The sequence below is a fragment of the Triturus cristatus genome, chromosome 1_2, assembly GCF_964204655.1.
Source record: "Triturus cristatus chromosome 1_2, aTriCri1.1, whole genome shotgun sequence".
Lineage (NCBI taxonomy): Eukaryota > Metazoa > Chordata > Amphibia > Caudata > Salamandridae > Triturus > Triturus cristatus.
Genome location: NC_140580.1, coordinates 1,017,175,883 through 1,017,203,409, shown reverse-complemented (window position 1 = coordinate 1,017,203,409; position 27,527 = coordinate 1,017,175,883).

Below are 27,527 nucleotides of genomic sequence, written 5' to 3'. Positions count from 1 at the left end.
ATGCATTGTACTGGTATGCATTGTAATGAAATGCATTGTAATGATAGTTTTTAAAAATGCGTTGTAAAAACCGCATTGTAAAAGCATGCGTTGTAATTGTTTGCGTTATAACATCATATATTCACCTTAGAGGTAGACCAGAGTGGTCCATATGTGGAAGGAGTGGTGCTACCCGGTCTACGGTACGTACAGTGGAAGCACCAATCCTAACCCTCTCGGGAAAACAATTCCAAGTTGTAGGTTTTGCCAATAAGCAGATAGTCAATCCTTTTTCAACTAAAGTTCCTGTTAAGATTGTCCTCTACCAAGAAGACCATCATATGGTAGTTTGTGATTTAAGTCCAGTAAACTCAACTGTGTGATCTACTGTACACCAAAATGGCGACGAGCTCTAAACACATAACTAAGATGCAGATTTTATATTGAGTACCAAGAAGTTCATTGCTGGCTTATCCTTTTTTTGTAGAAGATTTGAGGGACTCTGTGAAAGACGAAGTTTGGGATTTTTTCTGGCAAAGACATGGACCCCATTAAAGGTGTTATGCCTGTTATGGTCTCAATTAAACAAGGTGCAGAGTTCCCTCAGACACACCAATACAACCTCTCATTAGAAATTATGGCTGGAATTGCCCCAGTAATTGAGTCCATGTTAGAACAAGGCATTTTTGAGGAGATTTTATGGAGTCCCACTACCTCTCCAATCATGGGGATACAGAAATAGAACAAACAGTGGTAGGTTGTTAAGGACCTGCAAAAGATCAATAATATTGTTGGCACATGTTGCCCCATGGTACTGAATCCAGCTGTAATATTGTTTCAGATCCCTTGTGACTCTGGGTGGTTTACAGCCATCGACCTGCGCCAAGCATTCTTTTTCATTCCATTGCATGAAGACTGACAATTCCTTTTTGTGTTCCGGTTTGGAAACAGAGTTCTGACTTGGTGCAGAGTTCCACAAGGGCATACAGAGAGCCCCTCAATCTTTAACCAGATATTGAAAAAGAACCTTACCATGTAACTCAGACCTAATCCAATATATCGCTGACCAGTTGGTGTCATCGACAACGCAGGAAGCATTCAGGCAAAATGGAATAGCCCTTTTGAATCACCCTGCTGAAAATGAACATAAGGTGTCTCCAGTCCAACTGTAGTATGGTAATAAAGAAGTCCTGGATTTAGGACATTACACTGAAAAGGAAGCAAGAAAAATATTTTGTTTTGTATTTCTGCCATATTGCAGATGAACCCTCCCAAAATGCAGAGGGATGTCAGGATGTTTCTGGGAATGGTGGGCTACTGTCGACAATGGTTCCCCAACATTTCCCTAGTGGCCAAGCCTCTACATAGGCTTATACACAAAGATGTGCCAAATCCACTATCATGGAGCGATTGTGAAAATCCTTCCTCCAACTGAGAGAAAGTATCTGTCATGCTCCACCTCTAGGAATGCCAGAATATGAGAAAGTATGTATTCTTTACTGTTATGAGAGGGAAGAGTGCTCCCTGTTAGTACTGACTCAGATGGTGGGAAACTCTAAATGTCTTGTCCCTTATTTTTCAGCCACTTTTGACCCCATAGCCACAGTGTTACCAGGTTGCCTAAAGTCTGTGGCCACAGTTGGTGTCAGCAATCTTGTGATGGAGTACCATCTCACAGTCATGGTTCCCATTCTATAGAGATCGTGCCTACCTGCATTCGAGCTCAACACATGACCACCAGTAGGCTCACTAAGTGTGGTCATACTTGTGCAGAGAACATACACTGAAAATATGCTCTTGATCCTGCAACACTGTTACAATTGTCAGTTGATGATGGGGATGAAGATGGGGTACAGCATGATTGCCTGGATGTTACTGAGTTCTATACAAAACCAAGACCCAACATTTGAAATGTCACTCTGAAAGACCCAGATTATAGACTAATTGTGGATGGGTCTTGCTTGAGAGATACAAGATGGATTTTGAAAGCAGTCTATCACGTTTGCACCCTAGAAAGTGTACTGGGCGCGTCTTGTTTGTGCAATGTAACCTCTGCTCAGGTGGCGGAACAAATTGTTCTTCCTGTGTCTCTGACAATTTATGAATCACTATCTTTACTAGTCAGTAGGTGTTTGACGTGGTCCATGACTTTGGGCAGTTGTGGTCCCAGCGAGGATTCATGATCTTGTCTGGTCTTCCATCTGTTATGGGCACTACATCATGGAAATGTTGGGGGCATGGAAAATGCCAGACATGGTAGCCATTGTGATTTGTGAAGTGCACAGCACATAAGAGTGGAAATGATTTTGCACCTGCAGGAAATAGATTAGATCGCAGATATTGCACTCTTAAGTCTTGCACCTTCATTATTCAAATGAATCTGAGCATGACAGCCTCCATAAGTCTTCTACTCACCATTGCTGATACATGGGAAGAGGTGAAGATATTGTAGGAAGAGCCACCTGAGTGTGAACAATAGAGTTGGGTTAGAGTAGGGTATACCAAAAACAAGGATGAGGTTTGGGTTTCCGTTGATTGTCATCCGGTGTTGCCAGACAGCATCTTACCCCCACCACCCACAAAGGCCCGTTATTTTCATTGCTGCCCATGCTGTCTGAGACAGTATAATTCATCTCTTTATACATATTGATTTAACCCCAGGTTTCATGTAGTTGCACCTGAATTATGTCACAAAAGTGCTACTTGGCAACAGCTTAACTCAGGCAGGATAATACCAGTTCTCTCTATTCACATAGGAAGATCAGGTGGTACCTTTAATCGCATGCAGCTAAATTTTATCAAGATGCCTGTCTGTAAAGGGCTCTGCTACATCTTGGTAGAGGTTTTTTTTTTTCCTGATGGGTGGAGGCATACCAACTTTACATGCAAAATGACAGCTTTACTGTGGCCAAATTGTTGCTTAGAGAGTTATTCTCCTATTTTTGGATTCCAGTTTCTCATGGCAGCCACTTCAAGAAAGAGGTGATGAAATGTTTTTGTGTGCAGTTTTACAGGTGGATCAGAAGTTTTCCTGTAGTTACTGACCTGAGGCTTCATGGATTGTGGAACAGAGAAATGTGATGCTCAAATTCTATCTTGCTGAGGTGTGTGCATCAACATCTCTAAAATGGTCTGATGCCCTTCCATTGGTATTGATGAGTTTGAAAAGCATTCCAGATCAGCGGATAGGGCTTTCGCCCCATGACATCTTCATGGTTATAGCCATGAGGCTCCCTACTGTGCCTGCAACTTGACTATTGCAGTTGACATGGTTCTTGGCTACTGAAAAGGCCGGTATGATGTGACGTGTTCTTTCTCTCATCAGATTGAATTGGCGAGTTCACTCCAAAGGGAGGAGCAGTGCCATGACCTCAGTCCCGGAAACTGGGTCTTTGTGAAGAAGCATGCGAGGAAGTCATGCCTGGATCCTAGGCGGCATGGCCCCTTCCAAGTAATATTGGTAACAAACACTGCTGTTATATGCGGAGGTCTATGGAACAAGATATATGCTTCACACACTTGGAGAGTCAGACAAGTTGGAGAAGATGTGGTGACAACCATTACCGGTGTTCAAAGGCCAAACTTGGTGCAACCCGAGAGCTCAGAGAGAGAAGACGCAGAGTGCGCTCAAGTGTCTCAGAGTCAACCCCAGACACGTGCAGGGGCTGTGGTGATTGATACACGAGTAACTGCAGTGACTCAAGCTTAAGAAGCTGTAAGCACCGACTCTGAGCTTGGATAAGGTACAAGCGATGTGACCAGAGGAGGGCGAAGAAATGAAAGGTGGGCAAGGAGTTCAGAGAGGCAGATCGTTTCCGAGCCTGAGGAACACATTCCAGATGAGGAGACAGAGACTAGTGAGCAAACCGGCAATGACTATGAACATTAAACCAAATCGAGAAGCAACAAAACAAAGTGTATACGAAGAAAGTTTGTAAAAGAAACAACAAAGACAAGACTAATGTGTCCTTTTTGTTTGTGTTTATCTTTTATTTGTGTTCTTCTTCAGAAAACGCAAGCGCAGCCAATGTGTTTCACTTTATCACAGTCTTTCTCAGGGCTGCGAACATGCAAGAAATATAGATTCAAAAATGTACATACTCAATAAAAACACAAGCTAATCAATGCATATTACACTCAAACCAATACTATAAAAATCCATTACAAACCATTCATTGTACAAAAACAATACAAACAAGAGATGTTTTTACAAAAACATAAAAAGGGCCATTAGACATATTAACACAAAGACATACTAAATTATATCAGTCAGACAAAATGTCCATTGGTCTAGAGATTCACACAACATAACATTACAAAATACCAACTGCTATCACAGAAATCGTATGCATGTGTAAACATACAAGAATGTAAAACAGAATTTCTACTGTCAACCAACATGGATATACACAAAAGGAAATGGTAACAAAAAAAGTGCAAGATGTACATATTTTACAAAATAGAGTGCGCAAAGTAAATGAAAAGAGGGGGTACACAAAGCAAGTAAAACATTCAAGGAAAACAAAAGGAAATTGTAAATAGATTCAAGAAAAACGTAAGATTCAAGACTAGAAGTTGAAAAGCATTCAAACAAACTTGAAAGAGGTCAAGGAAAACCTTTAAACTGTAGGTAAGTAAAATTGTGCAAGTCACTGCATAAAGACTAACACTACACTACAGTGCAAAGTGGTAAAAAGACCTTAAGACATAACATGTCCAAATAAATTCTTACGAGCTTCACAAGAAAAGCATTGTAAGCCAATCTGTAAGCCAAACAATGATGCAAAGGACAACCAAACGCCTGGAGTACTGTATTCCATAAAACAAGAGAGTCATAAGGAGTGAAAGACCTTTAAAACATCTTATCATATCTAGAAAAAATAATTTCTATTGGATCCAAAAATCAGGGACTAAAGGGAAGTCAACCCCAGAATCACCAGTGCAAGAGAAACCAGACATTCTCATCATGTGTCCAAGTGCTCTCAAATAGATACTGTCCTAAATTAGAAATGGTTTTAGATTCGGGCTTCAAAAAGTGGAGGATATTCCTTGTTAGTAATGAGTTTGTGTATAAAGAAGCTTTAAAAATGGATATACTATGGTAAGGCTGAGGTCGAGCATTCAAAGGCTTGGGATCAGTCGTCTAAGCTAATACAAACCAAAGGGAGAATATTTTAAAGCACTGTATGCTCAAAAGTAACAGCGCTCCATTGGCAGTACGTTGCTATTCTGCCAGTGTCATGCTGATTTAACAATGGTTCCTTACAGCCACATAACTCATTTTGTCCAGAACCATAAGCCAATATCAGTTGGTGCAATCGGCAAATTCATGTGATCATCAGCATAGACACCGGCATGCAAAAAACATGTGGTCAGCAGCGTACTTATAGCTACATAAATAGTCAGATTTGGGTCCATAGGCCGATAACAAGTAACACACATGACAAGTTCATCCAATCATGAGCAAAACCATCAGCGTCTTGGAAATTGCGATCTATTGAGCAAAAGGCACGTGCACTACTATAAAAACAGGAAAAATGCGATAGCTCAAGATTATCCATAACAGCCATCATGTCCTCATTACGGGAATTGCATGCGATGTATTGGAAGTACATCACTATGCATGTTAAGCCCGCAAACCGTAGAAAGGCTGCATCATGCATAGTGACTATGAACAGCCGCTAGTCAGGACATCAAAGAGAACACATGTGCCTAGTTGAAGGTTCTCAGCTTTTGAATAGACATATATTGCTAAAAGTGAAGCTGACTTGAAATTACATGAGACTGATGACTGACAGAAACCTCCATGATCATGATTGACATATTGATTTTTGGTTGTATCCTGATTTTGATTGAACTAAAGTTAACTGGCCTTTCTGAAAGACTGAACATTTGACTGAACTTTATGTGGACTTATAGGGCCCAGATTTCAGTATAAGGGTAGGGTTATCACTTTAGAAGAAAGATTGACGTAGGATTAGGATTGACTTTGAAGCAGCTGAACTTGATATTCACTGTGAACAAGTCAACAGTCTTGCAGGATTTTGCACAGGAGAAGAAGACAATAGAAGACTGCTTGATATTTTTGGGGTTGCTTTTTCCTTTTCCCATTCTGATTCATGAGAAACCATGGTGTTGCTTTCACCCAATCAATGTCGAACAACAGTAGTCATAGTATTAGTCCTTTCTATTATTCTGATATAATGCTTATTTATAGGTTTGAGCTCTCCCGCAGAGCCAACTATCCTTGAAACTACACCTACTCCTACTGCTGTAGAAGAACAGCATACTTTAAATGATATAGAAGAGCAACATACGTTTCATCTAGAGCTTTTGCATGGAAAGGAACTGAGGGAAAATATTCTAGGAATGTTTTCTTTAAGTTGTTGCATGGTTGTTTGCAGGTGTTGGATGCTAAAGGATTCTATATATGCATTTATTTGCCATTTTCTGATGACATGAGTTATCATCATATCCCACTAACCTAACCTATAACTTGTAGCATAACCACTAGTTTGTTTTATTGCTAAGGTATTTTTTTCAGTTCTTATTTTTTAAATGTTAACAAACCAATGATTAAGGTGTCTATTTTAGACCACTGATCTCATATGCTGCTGCTGCTGCTGCACAGCAAAACTAATTGGAGTACTTCTTGGCTGGTGATACACCACAGACCTATAACAAGTGAAATCGGACATGTTAGGTGAGTAGGGAGGACAAGGTTTTTATGGAAGAATTAGAGATGAGAACGGAACAGACTGTGAACACCTCATGGAAAAGTAAGGCTACGGAGTAGGAGAAGTAAAAACAGGAGCTGAAGGATGCAGGACTACATCCTCGGTTATACCTGGATATGATAATGCAGGAAAAGTTATTTTTGAAAAAGTCTCAATTAAATGATGGGTTAAAAATCCAAGAGATATGGGGGAGGGGGGAATAAGGGTGTAGAGGTGATAGAAGATAAAAATGATCACATTTTTGCTGGGAGGTAACCAGCTGTTCATGGAGTGTTATATATGTGAAATAAATGCTTAGTTCTGGTTCCCATCGAACTGGGTGGTTAGCTGTTTCCTGGACTTAATGTTTCCAAAGGTTTATCACGTACATAAGTTAGAAGGCAGGGCTTGGGCCGAGAATAGTAGATTTGTTCGCAGTGCATCACTGAAAGTGGGGGACATATTGAGTGCCATGATTCACTCTGTAGGTGTGATCTTGAATGATGTGAAGATTAAAAAGTTGTCCACTGGATTTGACAGGCTGGCAGCTGACAGTGCAGGTTCTTTGAATGCTATAAGTTCGAGGTTAGTAAAAATGAGTGCATTGAGGCTTCAGAAGTGACTTGTGCTAGACATTTTATTTAAAAGGATGGTGGTGTCTGTACGGTTTTGTGCACCCAAAGATACTGCACGTATCTACCAGAAAAGAGCAAGGGGTTCAATAAATATGTTGAAAATATCACAGATTTATCATAACACTTGAAGACCTTGGAAGAGAATGGCGCATTGGAATCAATTGGGAAAGGTTTTTAGGCTGTAGGCGAGTGGTTTAGTGAGCCAGGTGGTGGGTTTTTAAGTGTTATATGAAGTCCTATATACATTGTTGGAGTTTGTGTGATTTGTTTATTTTTTTGGATAAAGAAATTGAAGTTAATGAAGAAGAAGAAGGGTTCAGGCAAGAAAGGTGGAAAGAAATCAGCTCATGTTAAGGGATTTTTAAAAGGAATGAAGAAATAGAAATGGGGATACACGGGCAGATTTACAATAACTGGCACATCCCTGCATATTAGCAGGAATGCGCCAGTTATTGTGAGTGACGGAAAAATAGCCTTGCGCCACCATGGATGTGCTGCATTTACAATGCGGCGCACCGTGGCGCAAGGACAGACAGATGCGTGACGCATCTGTAGGCGTAAAGGTGACGCATTGCTGGAGTTGTGTCTCAATCGCGACGCAACTCCAGCACTGCTCAGGGGCGGCCTATACTTGCTGAACTGCGTCACTTGTAGCAGGAGTAAGATTTTGATGCAGCGGGGTCATAAAAGTGACTCCGTGAAATCTTGTAGATTTCACTGCGTCACTTTTACAAGGCTTCCTTGCGACCGAACGCCCACCCTGCAGACCTTATACCTGACGCAGGTATAATGTAGCACAGGGCTTTACAACGTGACTCATCTCCCTAGATGCGTCACTTTGTAAATATGTCGCATAGTAGCGCATTGTTTACGACGACGCTGCGTCACAGAAGTGACGCAACAGTGTTGTAAAGATGTCGCAAGGGGCTTGTAAATCTGCCCCATAGTGTTTTGTTAATTGTTAGTTGCAGGAGCTGGAGCGAACTAGACGTACGTAGCAGCAGACAGCATACATTTCCTGAAAGTGTCATGATGGAAAAGCGTAGGAGTTATATATGATGGCTCCCAGAGCCATCAAAGGGGGGGGAATTATGCTGCAGTGTCATCATTACCTATTTGCGGTTAATATGTTAACCTGCAACCCGCATAGTCACTGCTTCTATTATTTGCCCTTGATTTATTCATTTATTCATCATTTACGTGTATGATTTCATGTTGTTTTATATATAGATTTAAAAGACTAAAAGCCTATATGTTCATTAACTGTAGCTAGCTCAAGTACATTTAAAGTTGACATGAGTGGGCCTAGGTGCCTCACTCCATTTTGAAATAAATTCTGTTTTCCTGCTGGTTGTGCATAACCCTTATTCTGTATTCAGGCACTGGAGTCATCATGTTCTTAATTAGAAATGTCATTTTTTATTAGCTTACCTTTTGAAGGTTGTAGTGTAGTGAATAACTTGTTTGGACAATGACTCCTAGGACCTGCAGGTTGGGAGGAGAGGGCCTAAATACTCGTTTATGAGATATTGTGAAGTTTGCAAAGGAGGCTGATTCTGAGTGCAGAAGTAACCCTGAGTCTTGAATGAAATGTTATTTTTTAATTGTGTGAAGCTTGTCAGTTAGTGACATTACTTGTCCCTTTCCACTTTTACAGGTGGACGCCCTTTCTCCTCCCCGGAGATCAATGCTCTTTATTTTGGTGATCATAGAGATACCCTCAAGTGCTAGCACGTTTCTTCTCATTCTAATTAGAACCTTCATCTGGTTCTTCTTTTGATTCTATAGTACCTGACACCTGCTGCTTCTGAATTTACCAAGTCTGCCTGCAAGCTTAGCTCAGAATTAGGGAATTTCTCTTAAGGAATCAGGGGGCATATTATCAAGAAAAGGTGTTAAAATTATCGCCGCATTAGCGGCAGAAAACTGCCGCTAAAGCGGCGATAATGGGCTTGATAATATGCCCTTGAGAATTCCCATAGAAGCCCATGTTCTGGTGGGAACGTGGGCTTCTATTGGAATTCTCAAGGGCACATTATCAATCTCATTATTGCCGCTTTAACGGTAGTTTTTTGGCGCTAAAGCGGCGATAATTTTAACGTCGTGCTTGATAATATGCCCCCAAGTATTTGCTTTGATTTGCATATGCTTTCTTTCATAATGCAATATTCACATTATTAGTTGAACTGTTTGGATTATATTCACTTATTTGTGGTATTCAGATGATTATTGACTGTATCCAATTGATTTGATTGGAGATTGTAAATTTACTAATCTGTTGATAAACCTTTATGGTTTTGCAATCCACTCCTCTCTGGCATTAGTGCGGGACAAAATCTGCTTCTCTGTCAATGCAATGTTGATGAATGTGTGACTTCAGCGTCAGTTCAACACAAAGATCCCTCTGGATGAACTGAGCAGAGTTCCGAGATTTCACTGTTAGCGCGGTGCAAATAGCATCCTTATCTTATCCGCTACCATCCCCCTGCGGTGGTGAGCTCTCCTGAGATACAAAGTGCCTTCCCCATATATCTGGGTAAACCATGTTCTACAAGTCACTACTCAAAGTGGAACTGGGCATTCCTATGGTCCCTTGGTCAATTTGTATTTATTACTGGAATATAACACATCCACCACAGACATTAAGAACTGGCTTGCCGCCAAAATACAAGGTTGGGTACCCAAAGGAAATTGCATCTCTAAACAGTCCTCTGAAATAATAAACTGCACCAAAACATAAAGCTTATCGCTCAATGCCAAAATTAATCTGCATCACCACATCCAAGCTATTGCCAAAGTGCACACTACCAGTCGAAATATTGACATCAATCAAGCCCTTCATTCCAAATGATGATCAGTGCAGCCTTATTCATGTCCTGCATGGACTATGGAGTATTTGAGCAACATTTCTTGCGAGCCTCTCTCTCAACGCTTCTGAAAGCTCTTCTGCCCATGGCACAAGTCGCTGGCATTGCTGAGCATGTTTCAGACCTGACCTTCTGTGTCTATGGAACATTGCCTTCAGTTGCCTCATGAGGTGCAAAAGGTATAAACTAATTACAGAGCTTCTTGAAATGATTCTGTATTCTCTTCGTCTCCCCTTCTCATATATGTAAACCGTTCGTGCGGAGACACAGCTGGGCCTAATTTGCATTTATATACGAAACCACTTGTAAACTAGCCTCTCTGTTGGAAGTAAGCACCAATTGACACTGATTGAAACAATCATGGAGCGAGAACAGCATCTTGCCATGAAGAGGAACACAAAAAACATCCAAAATATCTGATTGCTATTTCAGTACAAAGGGATTAAGTAACAAAGCTTGGAAAAGCATTCAGAGAAGTCTTAAAAGAAATCCACACAGAATGCGCCGAATTGGATAGCTAATCACCCTTGGATTTGTGAGTCGAGCGTGACTGAAACTTGGGTATTTACGCACTTGCGTACTTACGCTAGGTGCAAGCACGCTCTTGAACAGAGAGATATTTCCTTTGGAACTAAGAATGCATCGCCCAGTTAACGTTAGAGATACATGTGACCTGTTAATGGGAGGCCTCGTCCACGGGCTTGGGGTTTCAGTCATTTGGGTTGTATACACCCTTGGATTGTCCTGAGAAGACAATGAACAACTAGGCCGAAACGCATCAATGACCTGCTCCGAATGGAATTATGTTCATGCAAGGATTGCGTTATTATGTTGATATAATTTTGAAATGTAGTTAATAATTTTGGGGGGCATATTTGTACTATTAAGTATTGTGGGGCAGATGTACAAGCCACATTTGTGCCGCCGTTGCGTCATTTTTGTGACGTAGCAGCGGCGCAAAGCCAGCGCCATGCTGCGGGTTATTTACAACGTGACGCATCTAGAGAGATGCGTCACGTTGTAAAGCCCTGCACCACATGTGGGCGTTCCGGCGCAGGGGGGGGGGCGTTACGGCGCAGGAACGCCTCCTAAAAGTGACTGAGTGAAATCTACAAGATTTCACTCAGTCACTTTTTATGGCCATGCTGCGTCAAAACCCTGCGCCTGCTTGAAGCAGGCGTAAGGATTGATGCAGCATGTTAGGCATAGGGGCACCCCGAGCCTTGCTGGATCTGCGTCGCCTTTACGGCAGCAGATGCGTCATGCATCTGTCTATTCTTGCCCCATGGAGCATCCAAGAGGTGTCTGCCGTGATGCAAAATAACTGGCGCATCCCTGCTGATATGCAGGGATGCGCCAGTTACTGTAAATCTGCCCCTAAATCTTCTAAGAGGTACAAACAGGCCAGGTTCCAGAGGGCGGGTCAGGTGGGCCAGGGCCTCCTTAAAAACCCTGTGGCCCACACAGATCCACTCACAAGCAGAAAATAATCCTTTGTTCTTTTAGTTAATTTAAAAAAGAAAAATATGACTGCATCCTCTCTAATTGTGCAGCTCTCTAATTGTGCAGCTTTTATGTATGATGCCTGGGCTTCCATAATTGCCTGGGGGCAGAGGTGAGGTCACAGGGGGTGATTGGAATTACTGCACAAGTGCAAATAGGAGTATGTGAGACACCCACAGTATATCGAGAATCAAAGATCCTGTAACACCGTTATTATGAAATGAAAACAGTTTTTTGGCAGAAACAGAGTGAAGGATTTTGCAATTTCACGAAAAGTAAGTGAAAATGTGCATACAGGCAAGATATATATCTTAAGTAGTAATTTATTTTATTTTATTTCTGCTGTGACGCTATTCCTAATTTATGGCTGGGACCACTGGAATTATGCAGCTGGGAAAAAACTAAGGGGCATATCAGCAACAACCGGCAATAATTATCGCTAAGCGCACTTAGCGCTAGGATAATTATCGCCGGCTAGCGTGGATTTTTATCGCTGAGATAGCGTGCTATTAGCAACGCTTATCTCAAAAGCGATAAAAATCCTAGCGCTAACTGCCTAACGTGAGATTATCGCTGGAAACCCAGCGATAATCTCACGAAATGTGGCGTTAGCTTGTTGATAGGGCCCCACAAACTTAGCCATGATATCCAACTTCCATAGGATATCATGGCTAAGTCAGTCCTGAAGCAGGCGTAAGGAAAGTAGCGATAACAGAAGTTGTCGCTACTTTTCCTGTCGCTATGCTTCATAGCGTGGGGCTTGATGATAGGAGAAATGTCGCTTAGCGACATTTCTCCTGTCATGTCAGATCAGGAACGCCCACTTTGCATCTCATTAGAGATGCAAAGCTGGGCATTGAGAATTCGTGCGCTAATGCAAGGTTTCACGCGTTAGCGTGACCTTGCTAATTAGGCGATAAAATTATCGCCGCTTTTCAGCCGAAAACGGCCGCAAAAGCGGCGATAATTTTCTATCGCCGCCTTGTAAATATGCCCCTAATTAGGCTGCAAGATTGACTAAATTGTGTGGCAAGAAAAGGAACATTACACTGCGTAATGCAGCACATTTTGTGTTAGTATTACTTAATTATTTTTACATTTTTAATCTCTAACACTATATTGGCAAAGGGTGCACCTCATCAGTACCAGTTTAACACCAAAATAAAGCAATAGGCAACTGAAAGGTGATTATTCAACCATAACGAAGGGCCTTCCCCTGCGCAGCAACACAAGTTACAGCATTTGTAGAAACTTTAGATCCCTTAAACTAGAAACTATTTTTTTGTTAAAATCTCCAAATTATGCAGCAGATGATGGATTATGTGACAAGTGTGGCAATTCCGTAATGATGTGGAATACCCTACAGCCCCAGAATTGCACAATTCCAGTGGCCAGACTCATAGTACTATATTAAGCACACAAAAAATACACTGACAATGCTTAAAGTTTTGACTCTCCTTGTCAAGTTTCACTAATCCAACACAGAGGGAGATTGAGAAGGAGGAATGCAAGTGTTTATTATGCAAAGAAAAGCACTGGCAACAATTCCATGGCAGTACTGGCAACATGTGCTGCCACTGTCCTGCCTACTCTCAGTCTCCTAAAGTGCTTGCAGAAGGCAGAGCTTGCTAACTTGATTAGAAGGAAATTAAAGAACAAACACCCTATTTTGGGGAACCGGTGACTGTGTATTTATTCTCCCCCAACAAATTCTTTCTTTTTGTCACAATAGACAGAAATAGATTATAGTGAAGGCCACTGGAATTATGCAATTCTGCAGCCGCAGAGTTTTTTATGTGTAAAATGAGTTTGCCACATAATCCATCATCAACTGCCTAATTTGGAGATCTTAACAAAAAGCCATCTTAAAAGGATCCAAGGTTACCAAAAACCGAATCATGTGAAGACCTTTCGCCCAGGTTTACTTGTCACCTTTCACTTGCTTACTGCTGTTCTTCCGTTTTAAATTAGTACAAGTGAGGTAAAACATTTTTCCAGACAGTGTTAATGTGTAAAAAATGACAAAATAATAAAGTAATGCTAACTCACATCATGCTGCAAAATTTGGTCAACCCTCCTGCCTAATTTGGTCCACCCTTGTTCCATAATTCCAGTGGTCCGATTACAGTGCTGCTAATACTCCTCGGGTCCTAAACTGGTAAGAGAGAAATGTGGGAGGTGGAGAGAGGGGAAGGTAAAGTTGAGAGACGGAACGGTACTAGGGAGGCGGCTGAGGCAGAAAGGAGGATAGTGAGAAAAAGGAGGATGGTGAGAGGGAGAGAAAGAGTGAGTCAGAAAGACAGAGGAGGGAGAGCAAGGGTGAGAGGAGGGTGAGGGACAGAGAAGAGGGAGTGGAAAAGGGAAGGTTGAGGAAAATCGAGAAGGGTGAAGTGGAGAAGAGTGAGAAGAATGATAGAAGGGTGAAGTAGAGCAAAAGTAAGTTGATGCACAGTGGGAGGATGGCAAGGTTAGGAGAGAGAAACTAGGATAAGGCAGATAAGGCAGAAAGAGAGCAGTCATGGCTGGCATTAATTGTGGGTGGGAGGGTCGCGCTGGGAGGGTCATGGGGGGGGGGTTAATTTAATTATACATAAAAAAACTTACCTGTCAGGGTCCCACATTTTCTCGTTGCCTGCTCCTGCAGGGACAACAGGAACAGGAAGCAGGCAGCCTCCCTCCCCTCCCCTAAGCCAATCACAACACTGCAATGGCAGTGTTGTGATTGGTGGGGATGCCGCCCAGCCAAGGGCTCACGGGGAGGCCATGTTCTCCATGTAGGCTGCATTGCAGCCTGCATTGAGAAAGGGCAGAGTGCGCATGACTGGTTTGGGCGACCCCAGAGGGCTGACTAAACAGTCATTGCGCCCTCAGGAGTGGGCAAACCACTCCTCCCCTGCTCACAGAGTAGCCCCGCCCGCCACTAAGCATAAAATGGTAATAACAGGAAGTTATTACCATTTTATGTTTCTGTTTCTCGCACTTGGAGAAAGCTGTGGGGTGACGCTCCTCTGCCCTAGTGGAGGAGCCGCACCTGAAAGAGAGGAGGGTAAAGTGGAGAAATACAAGGACACAGCACCAAATAGGTGGGTAAGGTGAAGAGATAGTTGTATGATGTGAAGATAGTGAGGAGGAAGAAGTAGAGGGTCAAGTGAGTGGTACAGCAAGGTGAAGTGTAGAGAAAGGAGGGTAAAGTCAGGAGAGAGGAATATGACAGTGAGAAAGGGTGGTGAGGTGGAGAGAGCAGAAAAGATCAAGGCCATAGGTTTAAACCTTTAGAAATATACAGTCTAACTCAGTATTTAACCATTTGTTTCTGTTGACCCCCACTTATTCATTACTGGAAGCCGGGGAACTGGCCTAAGCATTTCTACAATTTACACTGCAAAACAATACACGCAAAATACAGAAACAAGCATTTAGCAAACAAATACACAAATGATGACATTTGATTTAAATCCCCAACAAATATAAAACAATCAGCATTTTAAAAGAAGGATTGTTCTTTTCTAAACTCGATGGATGCCACTCACTGTCCATACCACATTTTGTTTGATACACTTGCCCTACTACCATAAATCAATCTAAGGATACTGACTTAATTTTCAGCCTCCAATTTCAAATTCCTTCACTTTTATAGAACTCTTCATTTTTCTTCTTTGTATACACTTTAACACTCTGTTAATATTTAATTTTCGAAGCAGTTGCTGACCCTCTGAGTAGGCTTTGCCAACCCCCAGGGGTCCCAGGACCACGGGTTAAGAACCACTAGTCTAACTAGTAGACAGAAGCCGGCATTAGATATGGTATGCAGCTCACACCCATACAAGATGGCCAGCATGCCTAGACCCAGCTCTCAGACACCTGGTAGTCTCTGGGCAACAATGTATCTTTATGGCCCGCCCATGCTTCTTCTTGGCCCTCCCAGATCCCAAATCCTGGAACCGGGCCCACGATATCCATTTACTAAACTTTAAAATAATAGATGATGAAATATAACAATTTAGCCAAGGACAATTAGAGTCAGTCAGTCAAAACAGCTTTTATTTCGGTTAAAATAACCATCAAAATCACAATATCATAAAATACATCAAATACAAAATTATAAAATGTAATTTACAATTCGACAGCATAGTAAATCCATGATTAAAACTAATATAGTAAATATTTAAGGAACTCTAGAAAATCAATTTGAGTGGTATTGATGATGAGGAAGGTTTGAGATTGGTCCCACTAGAGCCCAACACACAAGTCCTTCTCCCTGCACGCTGAGATTAGAAACACACAGGTGGACCAGACATGTAGACCGAACAAGATTTGGGAGCAGCGGATATCCGGCAGGCCACAAAACTCCTTCCTCTCTGGCGAGATGGGAGTAGTCCAGGCGTGGGTGATATTCAGGCCTAGCGGGAACCAGGAGCAGTGGAGAGCAGGCCGGATATACACCATATTCCAGACGGCAGACGAGACAGGTGGTGCTCGAAACAGTCCGACTGTGGCCTGTCAACATCACGCCTAATCCCTCCCTCCACCTGCCTGGCCTGATGAGATGCAGGCAGGGTGATAATGGAGGTCATTTTTCCATGGCAACCTATAAGGCATCCACTGAGCATGCTTAATAACAGTGGCTGACTAATTTATTTCCATAGGTAAGCTGAACAAATTCTCAAATTACCTTTTTGCCTAAAAGCTCCATGCATTTTGAGGAATAAATTACTCCTAGCCTACTTCAGAAGGATATTGAAAGTCAACATAGAGTACAGAAAACTTAAAAAAAGCTCCCGGGCCGCAACCTCATGCTTTTATATGATAAGCTTATTCCACTATAGCATGCCATATCCTCATGATGTACACTTGGGATACTTTATCCAGTGCTTAATTTGAGCCGGTGGGGCGCACCAGATCTTTTTTTGGGGACTAGCACTCATATTTTCCCATAAGATATTTACTGAGAGTAGGATAGGGAAAAACACCCATTTGGGAAAGACAGAGGAAGAGAAAGGTGAAAAACTGTCACAAAGGGAGGAATATGGAACCTGGACGAGTGAGATAAAGGGCCAGGTGGAGCCTGGCAGTTATCGCATTTGTCACAAATAAAAACCTTCAATTGTATGTGAAAAAGTTGTATCGAATAATGTTATTGCTGTGGAGTTGATGCATCATTACTTAATCATAATGTAAAGAGATCCCTACTCTGCTATAGGAATCTCTAATACCAGTGTTTTTTGTTTTAGCCAGAAGACTGTGAAAAGCATATTTTTAAACCCAACACCCACTGCCGATTAAACAATTAAAAGAGAGGCCAGTGTTCAGATCTTTCTTTTTTGTTCCTTAAAATTCACAATTATTAATGGAAAAGGGTAACTTTATGGCAGTGTCTTCATTTATTTCACATTTGGAGCTCAAGCACGAGAACAGGGATCTTTCTGCATGTGATCACACGTTCTAGATTACAGAGCTTTTTTGTCAAAGTGGTTTACATCATACTTCAAATATGTGTTTGCATTAAACTACATACCGCCTAACTGTAGAAATCATATGCATTTTATCAAATCTGTAAAATGTAAACATATTTCCTAAGAAGGTGTAGATGGCCAACAATTGAAGATTGGACGCGCAGGAAGGTCCATCATGCCAACTGCTATGAAGCATTGACGCCACACCTTCCATGCTGCCTGAATCATTCCAAGTGGGCGTGGTTAAAATCCTGCTCACTCCTCCATGCGTCATCCTGGGACATTCAGGACTGAGAGCTTCCCTTGAAATGGTCCTCTTAACTCTCCCTCCATCGTCTGCGCTCTAAACAACAACACTGGTCCTCTATTCACTGGGACACAAACACTGGCCATGTCCCTCTCCCCTTCGCTCCCTGTGGAACTGCGCAGAAGCTCCAGCTGATAAAATGATGCGCCTCGAAAGGGCTGAAAGCGGCCCTTCAAGAGTCGTCAGCTGTCAGTCCAGGTCCTTTCATGACTACACTACCATAGACAGCCTCACTTGGAACTGCCATAAGTAGGGGCCAGACTGGAGGCTCCCATACAATGGCAAGTTCTCAAAGTGCCTGGAGCACATTCAGGGCATTCATCTGTATTCAGAGCCTTGCCTCGCCAGCTCCAATGCGCCTCTGTGTGAGCACAAAGCCCATGATGGGGTGAAACACATTGAAACGATGCCATGGGTAGATCGCGAGCGTTGAAATGCATGACGTTACCCAGCCTGTCCCCGGCTGGTTAACCCTCCAAAGAGTCAGTGGAGGAGAGCAATATCCTTGCAGTATCTGATGAAATTCTCCATAGTCAACAATAAAATACAACTGGATTCAATCTTTTCCAAACCATGCTCTGAAAATCTGGCACCCCATTTAGTCGTTCATGTCAGTGGCATCTCTGCTTGGCGCAGGTTGCCATGTGTATTACCAGGTCTTCCCCAGCTAACCTTTCTTTTTAGGTGCACACACACTGAGCTTCCCGCTGATGGTGTGAGCAGCTGTCAATATGCTTTAGTCCTTATTGCATTTAGAATGTGAGCATCTGTCTCTCGTATACCATCAGCTATCACACCGCGAGGACCTGCGTACCATAACACAATTACCACACCTCTGTGTCATCACACACAACATGAAAACACTTCCCACATAGCTCAAAACAGAAGTAATACCCTTCCATCACGCAGCCTAGAAGGTGTCCCTTGCTACCTCTGTGATGAGTGCTTCAGTGGTCCACATTTGGGTAGTAAAGATTATATAAATGCTAAAATGCAATCCAACACCTTTGTCTCCCTACTGAAAAGGAGCCAAAGCTGCATTTTGCAGCACACATAGAAAGAGGAAAATGCTTCTCAGGATTGTTTTTGGACAATCCAGCCAGAAATGCAGGCACTCCTGCACCATGACACAAGGGTGCCTGTGTTGGCGCTACTCAGCCAAAAGTGCGCCAGCGCTAGGAAGGAAGAGGAATGTGCCATATAATGGTAAATACGGTGCATTCCTGTCCTTTCCCATTCACACAGCCCAGTAAGGGGGCTTGTTGCATTGCTCTATATGAAAGATGGGGACTTTCAGCTAGCGTTCTTAATCCATTGGTCTATTATTGTGTCATTTACATATTTCTTCCACCCACTACAGCAGTGGTTCACAAACGTTTTCATCCTGCGGCTCCCTTGACCTTTAGGCCGTTAGCCATGGCTCCCCATTATGCTCCTTTTGTTTGACGGGGGGTGTATACCCAGCCTCAGGGTTCGTCCATTTTTCTCCCTGAAAATAATTGGTATGAAGCCGATGAATATATTATAATCATAGATGCGGGGCTCACATTTCTGGGAACCAAATGGAGGGGGAGAAGGGTGGGGGACGAAATAAATCATTCTCATCTGCACCTTTTGCAAGGTTGCTAGGTGTAAGAGTGCAGCTATTATGTGTTTCATAATTTGTGGTAGTAAAGCACAATGGATATGTGTAGAATGAAGGGGCAGATGGCTGTACTTTACCAAACCAGGGACACTGGGATCATGCAGAGGGCAGGGCAAAGGGGCCCTTAAATTTCTTGGATGCACTGGAAGACCTGGAATGCGCTCTGGGGGCTCTTTGGCATGCATTGGCTCTGATAGCTCTATGATTAGCACTGCTAGCCCAGAAATGTGCACTGAAAGCCCTGTGAGATGTACTGGCAAATCTGGAATGTCCATTGGCAGCATTATGATGTGCACAGGCAGCTCTGGATCTGGAGCAGGTTTCTCCCTGCTGCCTTAGTACTCAAAGCTTTACTGTTCTGAATATTGTTGCGCTCCTGTCCTACCATCAGTGTCCCACCATGCCCTGTTTACTCCACTGCACAATAAGCGTTGCTACATCATTTCCAATGAGTTTACAGAGCAGGCTACTTCAGAGAGTCGAAGATCGACTTCTATATTCTTGGGAGCACAGCACTACCTGCATCAAGGCCAACCTAGGACCAACAGATGCATGATTGGAGAGGCTGATTTCATTGCTGGGACCTATATTATGTAATAAGTAAACTGCACTGCATTAATTAATGTGCATTTCAATTTACGATGCTTCTGCAGACCATTTGTATTGCGTCATTCTAGTCTGGGAGGCACACAAAACCTGGCTTGTTCAAACATGACATTCAAAACAGTGACATATATAAGAAAAACATGTCCATGGACTATTGGGGTGATACTGTGAAAACTTTAACAAGAGGTTTGGTTCAAAACAATCTGTGGCGCACATGGAGAGGGAGGTGCTGGATGTGTCTGAGTGCCCAGGACTTGATGGAAGATTGAAAGGCAATCACTGTCCTTGCACAGCCCCACTGTGTTTAAAATTTGCAAGATAGAAAATTATAAAAGCAAAGTACAATATTCAAAGGCATGTCAGGAAATGGAGATCAATGAGTGGGTGGTGGGGCCTGTAGCCAGAGAGCAGCACACACTACTTGGTCTGTGCAAGGAGGACATGGATAAAACTAATAGCAAATGTCATGTTAAAGACGAATAGCAGCAGACATAGACAAGTATTGTGCTCAAACCATAAATCTGGGAAGCAAATGCACACCATTTGCATTCTAATCCAGGGTTAGTCTATCCAAAATGGCTATGACACACAGGCTTTGCACAGCTCTTAGCAGCAGGAACATAAACCTACTGAGGATATTTGTAAATTGTATAACACTGCTAGTGGCCACAAGTTTTCACCCGTCTGCTTTTGCATGCAGTGCTGCACCAGAGATGGTTTTCAGGGGTTGTGAATTATTATTTTCAAGGGGCCGCTGTGTGTAAAAGCAGGCTGTCTGCAAATATTTCCTTTTACTTTTAGCGTGCAGGACATGTTATTTCCTCCGTCTTAAGGTACACCTCCGAGTCTCATTCCAGGCTCACTGACCTAAATCCCAGCACCCCCGTCTACCTGGCTGCAGACCTTATGTGACCCACTCAGGCCCCGTGCTCCTCCCCATAAAGGCTCTGCCTGAACTGCTAATCAAGGTGCTGCAGCGCTTGCACTTTTCTGGCCTCCAGAACTCCTGCTTTTGAACTGCAAGAATAAACCTCCATGGTTTACAAATCCTTGTGTGCAGCATCCTGACCTGCACCCCCGGTATTACCCTTATTTTCTATCAGTCAGTGGTTCCTAAACTGTGTGCTTGGTGCACATCATTTCGCGGCGCCCCTGACAAGTTTTGATGGCGCACTGGGGTGCAGCGGCGCACAGATTGGGAACCACTGGTGGTATGGGGATGTTTTGGGTGTTGATGTTTTGTCAATGAACCATGCCTGTTCTACGTGTCTCCTTGTAGTCTAGCAGACGGTTCCCCTACAGAGCAGAGCCAACACAACGTACTCTGGTTTTGCAAAACGACATTGTATTCAAGTAGCGGGACCTCCTACGCAGGCAAACAATTAAATCCCTGTGGTCACCTGAACCACCATTTACCAATTCAGAACTTTGGCATTTACTTGGTGCCAAACAGTAAACCTGTGCATTAATAATTATATATATATATATATATATATATATATATATATATATATATCACTGAAAAAACCATAGGTTTCAGGGGTGTTAGCTGGACTTTTCACTTGTACAAAACCATTTAAATTCCCCCGTTATAGTTAGTTCAGCTAATTATAACTCGCGCGCCCGCAATGCACTGCTGATGACGTCACATATTACATCACTCATGACATGGTCAGTGACATCACTCATGACATCACTGATGACTTCTCAAATGACATCACTGATGACATCACTGATGACATCATCCTTGTGATAGAGTGGCAGACCTCCTCTCACCCTAATATAACCTTTGATACACACATTCAAAAATAGAGACTACAATTTTAAAAACAATGGACATACCAATACCAGTTACAACAACCTCTTCAGTAATTCTAAGATCCACATACACATCCACTCATTCACCAACAGTCCTATACAGTCACTCATACATGTACTCACTCATCATATGTACTCATACACCTATACATCCTGTTACACAATGCCACTCATCCATAGAGTTACTCACACACATAGTCACTCATGCTAATAAAGAATCAAACATACATTTACTTGCATATACAGTTATACACACACCACCACACTTACTTCTACGGAAACTTACACATACTTAGTCTTTTAAACAATCACTTATAGAAACACATACTTATTCATACAGGAACTCTTTCAATCTCTCACTCTCACATATACTCACATATATACACCAATAGTCACATATACTAGTTTAAAACATATGTAGTTACTCATAAAGACACTATTGAGACAGGCATTCACTCACTACCACACCCATACACACACTCATCCACCCATACAGTCCTGCACACATGCTGTGTTCAACACATACAAACAGTGAGTCACTCATTCATGCACCTATGCACTACGTAATACCCCCCACCGAACCATGCAGACACTCAGACTGATACTCAAAAAACCAACTAATAACCTATATAGACACCCATGTAGCTACTCACCAACCCATGCAGCCACTTATACACAAAGTGAGAGACTGATACAGATATTTACATATTTAAACATTACTCACTAAGCCATGTATTCACTATGATACACTTAATCAGTCAGTTACCCAATCAATTTTTCAAAAACAAATCATCCATTTAGACACTTATATACCCATTTATTCTTCCATCGACCTTGAGATATACATATATAAAACATATTTAATTTTCAGAAAAACACACATTCACTGGATGATGTCATCAGTGATGTCATCAGTGATGTCATTTGAGATGTCATCAGTGATGTCATGAGTGATGTCACTGACCATGTCATCAGTGATGTAATATGTGACGTCATCAGCATTGCATTGCGGGCGCGCGAGTTATAGTTAGCTGAACTAACTATAACGGGGGAATTTCAATGGTTTTGTACAAGTGTAAAGTCCAGCTAACTATAACACCCCTGAAACCTATGGTTTTTTCAGTGAATATATATATATATATATATATATATATATATATATATATTCACTGAAAAAACCATAGGTTTCACACAAGTTATAGTTAGCTGGACATTTTACTGATAAAAAACCAATGAAATTCCCCCGTTATAGTTACTGTAGGCAACTATAACTCACGCGACCGTAATCCTCTGCTGATGCTAATACTGTATTTAGACACTTATTTGCCCATGTCTTCTTCCATTAAATTTTAGCTATACATATATTACAAATATTTTTTTTTCATAAAGACACATATGTCATCAGCAGAGGATTACGGTCGCGTGAGTTATAGTTGCCTACAGTAACTATAACGGGGGAATTTCATTGGTTTTTTATCAGTAAAATGTCCAGCTAACTATAACATGTGTGAAACCTATGGTTTTTTCAGTGAATTTGCAAGGTTTTTTAAATGCTAATTCCTAACTATAACGTGTGTGAAACCTATGGTTTTTTCAGTGAATTTGTACGGTTTTTTAAATGCTAAGTTACTTTACGCCATTTGTGGCGTGCGCGCCCACTCAACGCAGTTCGTTCCGTGCGCGCACGGTGCGCTTCGCGCACCGTGCACGCACAGTGAGCACCGCGTGCCCACGTTACGCTACATGGGCCATGAACGCACGATGCGCTTCGCGCACCGTGCGCACATGGAGGAAATATGATGAGCATCGCTGTGATAGGTAAAATATGTGTTAGGTTTAGCTCTATTAAGCCATGCACAAAAGGTGCACTTCGGGCACCTTTTGCACACGGGGTGGGGAGAATGTTGATATTTTTTATTTTTATTTTTAATTTATTACCGTACACGTACGGTAAGCGTAATCGGCGCAATTTTCAAAAAAATTAAAATTGCCTTCTTTCCCTTGGGGGATCGTTGGGGACTCACTGGACATGGCTATGTGCTTGGGAGCTGTCTAAACAGCCCCTTTACGTGTTTTGGGGCTTTGTTTTTCAGCCCCCTGTCAGAGTGCGAGAGAGAAAATGGCGGCCGCCACTTCCTGGTTTCGACCTATTCGAATGTTTACTAAGATCTAAGGGCCAATCAGAATCGCGCTCGCGCACGTCACCGTACGCGTACGGTAAGCGCACCGTAAGCGCACCGTAAGCTGGCTCAGATATATATATTGATTTAAAGGCTATTTTCTCAGAATCTACTGAACAGATTTACACCAAACCTACAAAAGGCACTTCCTTGACCTGAGGACTACCTCTCTGCCAAATTTCAAGTAATTCTGTTCAGCCGTTCGGGCTGTAGCTGTGTCTAAAGGTCCTATGGAAAAATGCATGGGAAAAACGCGTTTTGGGACCCCCCTTTTATCTCAGCCCCCGCTTGACGAATCCCCCCGAGACTTTCAGGGTAGGAGCGGAGCGTAGCGCCCCACCTATTTTGAAAAATTCGCGAGGATTCGTCAACCGGCGCCAAAGTTATTCAAAATAGAATGTTGCGGATTTCCTATGGAAACGTGGTCCTAACTATAACTATCTACTGGCGACCGCCAGTAGATAATATATATATATATATATATATATATATATATATATATATATATATATATATTCACTAAAAAAAAACATAGGTTTCAGGGGCTTTATGGTTAGTTGAACATTTCACTCGTACAAAACCATTGAAATTCCCCCGTTATAGTTAGTTCAGCTAACTATAACTCACGCGCCCGCAATGCACTGCTGATGACGTCACATATTACATCACTCATGACATGGTCAATTACATCACTCATTAAATCACTGATGACATCTCAAATGACATCACTAATGACATCACTGATGACATCATCCAGTGAATGTGTGTTTTTCTGAAAATTAAATATGTTTTATATATGTATATCTCAAGGTCGATGGAAGAATAAATGGGTATATAAGTGTCTAAATGGATGATTTTTTGGTGGGAAAATTGATTGTATAACTGACTGATTAAGTGTATCTTAGTAAATACATGGGTTAGTAAGTAATGTTTAAATATATAAGTATCTGTATCAGTCTCTCACTTTGTGTATAAGTGGCTGCATGGGTTGGTGAATAGCTACATGAGTGTCTATATAGGTTATTAGTTGGTTTTTGGAGTATCAGTATGAGTGTCTGAGTGTCTGTATGGTTCGGTGGGGGGTATTATGTATTACGTAGTGCATAGATGCATGAATGAGTGACTCACTGTTTGTATGTGCTGAAAACAGCATGTGTGCAGGACTGTATGGGTGGATGAGTGTGTTTATGGGCGTGTCAGTGAGTGAATGACTGTCTCAATAGTGTCTTTATGAGTAACTATATATGTTTGAAACTAGTATATGTGAATATTGGTGTATATAAGTGAGTATATGTGAGAGTGAGAGATTGTCAGAGTTCCTGTATAAATTAGTATTTGTTTCTATAAGTGATTGCTTAAGAGAGTAAGTATGTGTACGTTTCTGTAGCAGTAAGTGTGGTGGTGTGTGTATAACTGTATATGCAATTTAATGAATGTTTGATTCTTTGTTTGCATGTGTGACTATGTGAGTAACTCTATGGATGAGTGTCAGTGTGTAACAGGATGTATAGGTGTATGAGTACATATGATGAGTGAGTACATGTATGAGTGACTGTATAAGACTGTCGGTGAATGAGTGGATGTGTGTGTAGATTTGGAATTACTGAATAGGTGTGTTGTAAGTGGTATTGGTATATCCATTGTTTTAAAAATTTTAGTTTCTATTTTTGAGTGTGTGTATCAAAGGTTACATTAGGGTGAGAGGAGGTCTGCCACTCTATCAAATGGATGATGTCATCAGTGATGTCATTTGAGATGTCATCAGTGATGTCACTGACCATGTCATGAGTGATGTAATATGTGACGTCATCAGCAGTGCATTGCTGGCGCGCGAGTTATAGTTAGCTGAACTAACTATAACGGGGGAATTTCAATGGTTTTGTACGAGTGAAATGTCTCACTAACTATAACGCCCCTGAAACCTATGTTTTTTTTTTGTGAATGTCTACGTTTTTTTAAATGCTAATTTCTAACTATAACGTGCCTGAAACCTATGGTTTTTCAGTGAATTTCAAAGGTTTTTTAAATGCTAGTTTCTAACTATGTCTTCAGAGGTAGGACATGTGAAGAAAGAAGAAAAAACACACAGAAAGAAGAAAAAGAAATGCAGAAAGAAGCAACAGAAGTCCTCAAAGACGAAGAAAAGTGCTGGAAGAAGGAAGACAGACAGAAAGAATAAACAGAGGAGCAGAAAGAGACCTTGTTGCAAAATCATCCTGTACCCTCAACTTTTTCAGATGGGTACTGGTGGAAACTGACTCTGACTAACCAGTCCTAGAGCCAGTGCTATGCTAAAAGACACTTAGAATACAGTTAAAACACCTACATACACTAGGGAACACTATGCGCTGGTGTATCCCTGTGATTACCATGGCCTCCTCTGCAAGACCCTAGTACATAATAGGGCAGGGGGATTAAAACGACCTCTTAAAACGCGTCACAGGGCGCGTTTGTACACTGGTGAAGGGAGGGGGAGCTGAGCTGACTTGTGCAAACACGCCCTGTGGCCGTTTTAATTTGGGGGAGAAAGTCCCCTTGAATCCTGAGTGTCCCTTGGGTCCAACTAGCCCACCAGGTATCTAAAGTTAGCGCCACAGAGCTGCGTTGCAGAGAGGTGTAAAAAGGGGCACGGCCTGGACCATCTCTCTGCAACGCAGCACAGTGGCGCTTACTGGAAGCACCTGGTGGACTATTTGGCCCCCAGAGGCCCTCAGGATTGAAGGGCAATTATTTCCCCAACTTAAAACGTGCCACAGGGCATGTTTGCACACGTCACCTCAGGCCCCATGCCCTCCCTTCACCACTGTGTAAACGCACCCTGTGGCCATTTAAGTTGTGAGATTAAGTTCCCTTGAATCCTGAGGGTCCCTAGGGTCCAACTAGCCCACTAGCTACCTCCTGTAAGCTCCACAGATCTGCGTTGCAGAGAGGTGTAAAAAGGGGCATGGCCTGGACCACCTCTCTGCAACGCAGCGCAGTGGCACTTACTGGAAGCACCTGGTGGGCTAGTTAGCCCCCAGGGGCCCTCAGGATTCAAGAGGAATTATTTCCCCAACTTAAAACGCACCACAGGGCGTGTTTGCACACGTCACCTCAGGCCCCGTCCCCTCCCTTCCCCACTTTGTAAACACGCCCTGTGGCCGTTTAAAATTGGGAGATTAAGTCCCCTTGATTCCTGAGGGTCCCTAGGGTCAAACTAGCCCACTAGGTACTTCCAGTAAGCGCCGTTGTAGAGAGGTGTAAAAAGGGGCATGTCCTGGATCACCTCTCTGCAACGCAGCGCAGTGGCGCTTACTGGAAGCACCTGGTGAGCTAGTTGGCCCCCAGGGGCCCTCAGGATTGAAGGGGAATTATTTCCCCAACTTAAAATGCACCACAGGGCATGTTTGCACACGTCACCTCAGGCTCCGTCCCCTCCCTTCACCACTGTGTAAACACGCCCTGTGGCCGTATTAAGTTGGGAGATTAAGTCCCCTTGAATCCTGAGGGTCTCTAGGGTCCAACTAGCCCACTAGGTACCTCCAGTAAGCGCCACAGAGCTGCGTTGCAGAGAGGTGTAAAAAGGGGCGTGGCTTCTGAACACATCTCTGCAATACAGCTCCCTGGCGCATACTGGAGGTACCTGGTGGGCTAGTTGGCCCCCAGGGACCCTCAGTATTTTACAACTCGCCAGGGGGTGCGTTTGCACAGTGGTGAACGAAGGGTGTGGGGCCTGAGGTGAGCCCCGGGGGGTGGCGGTTCCCGGGGCTTTGTGGGGGCTGGAGCCCCCCGCAAATATTTTCGAAAAGCCCTGGGGGGTGGCGGTCCCCGGGAATTGG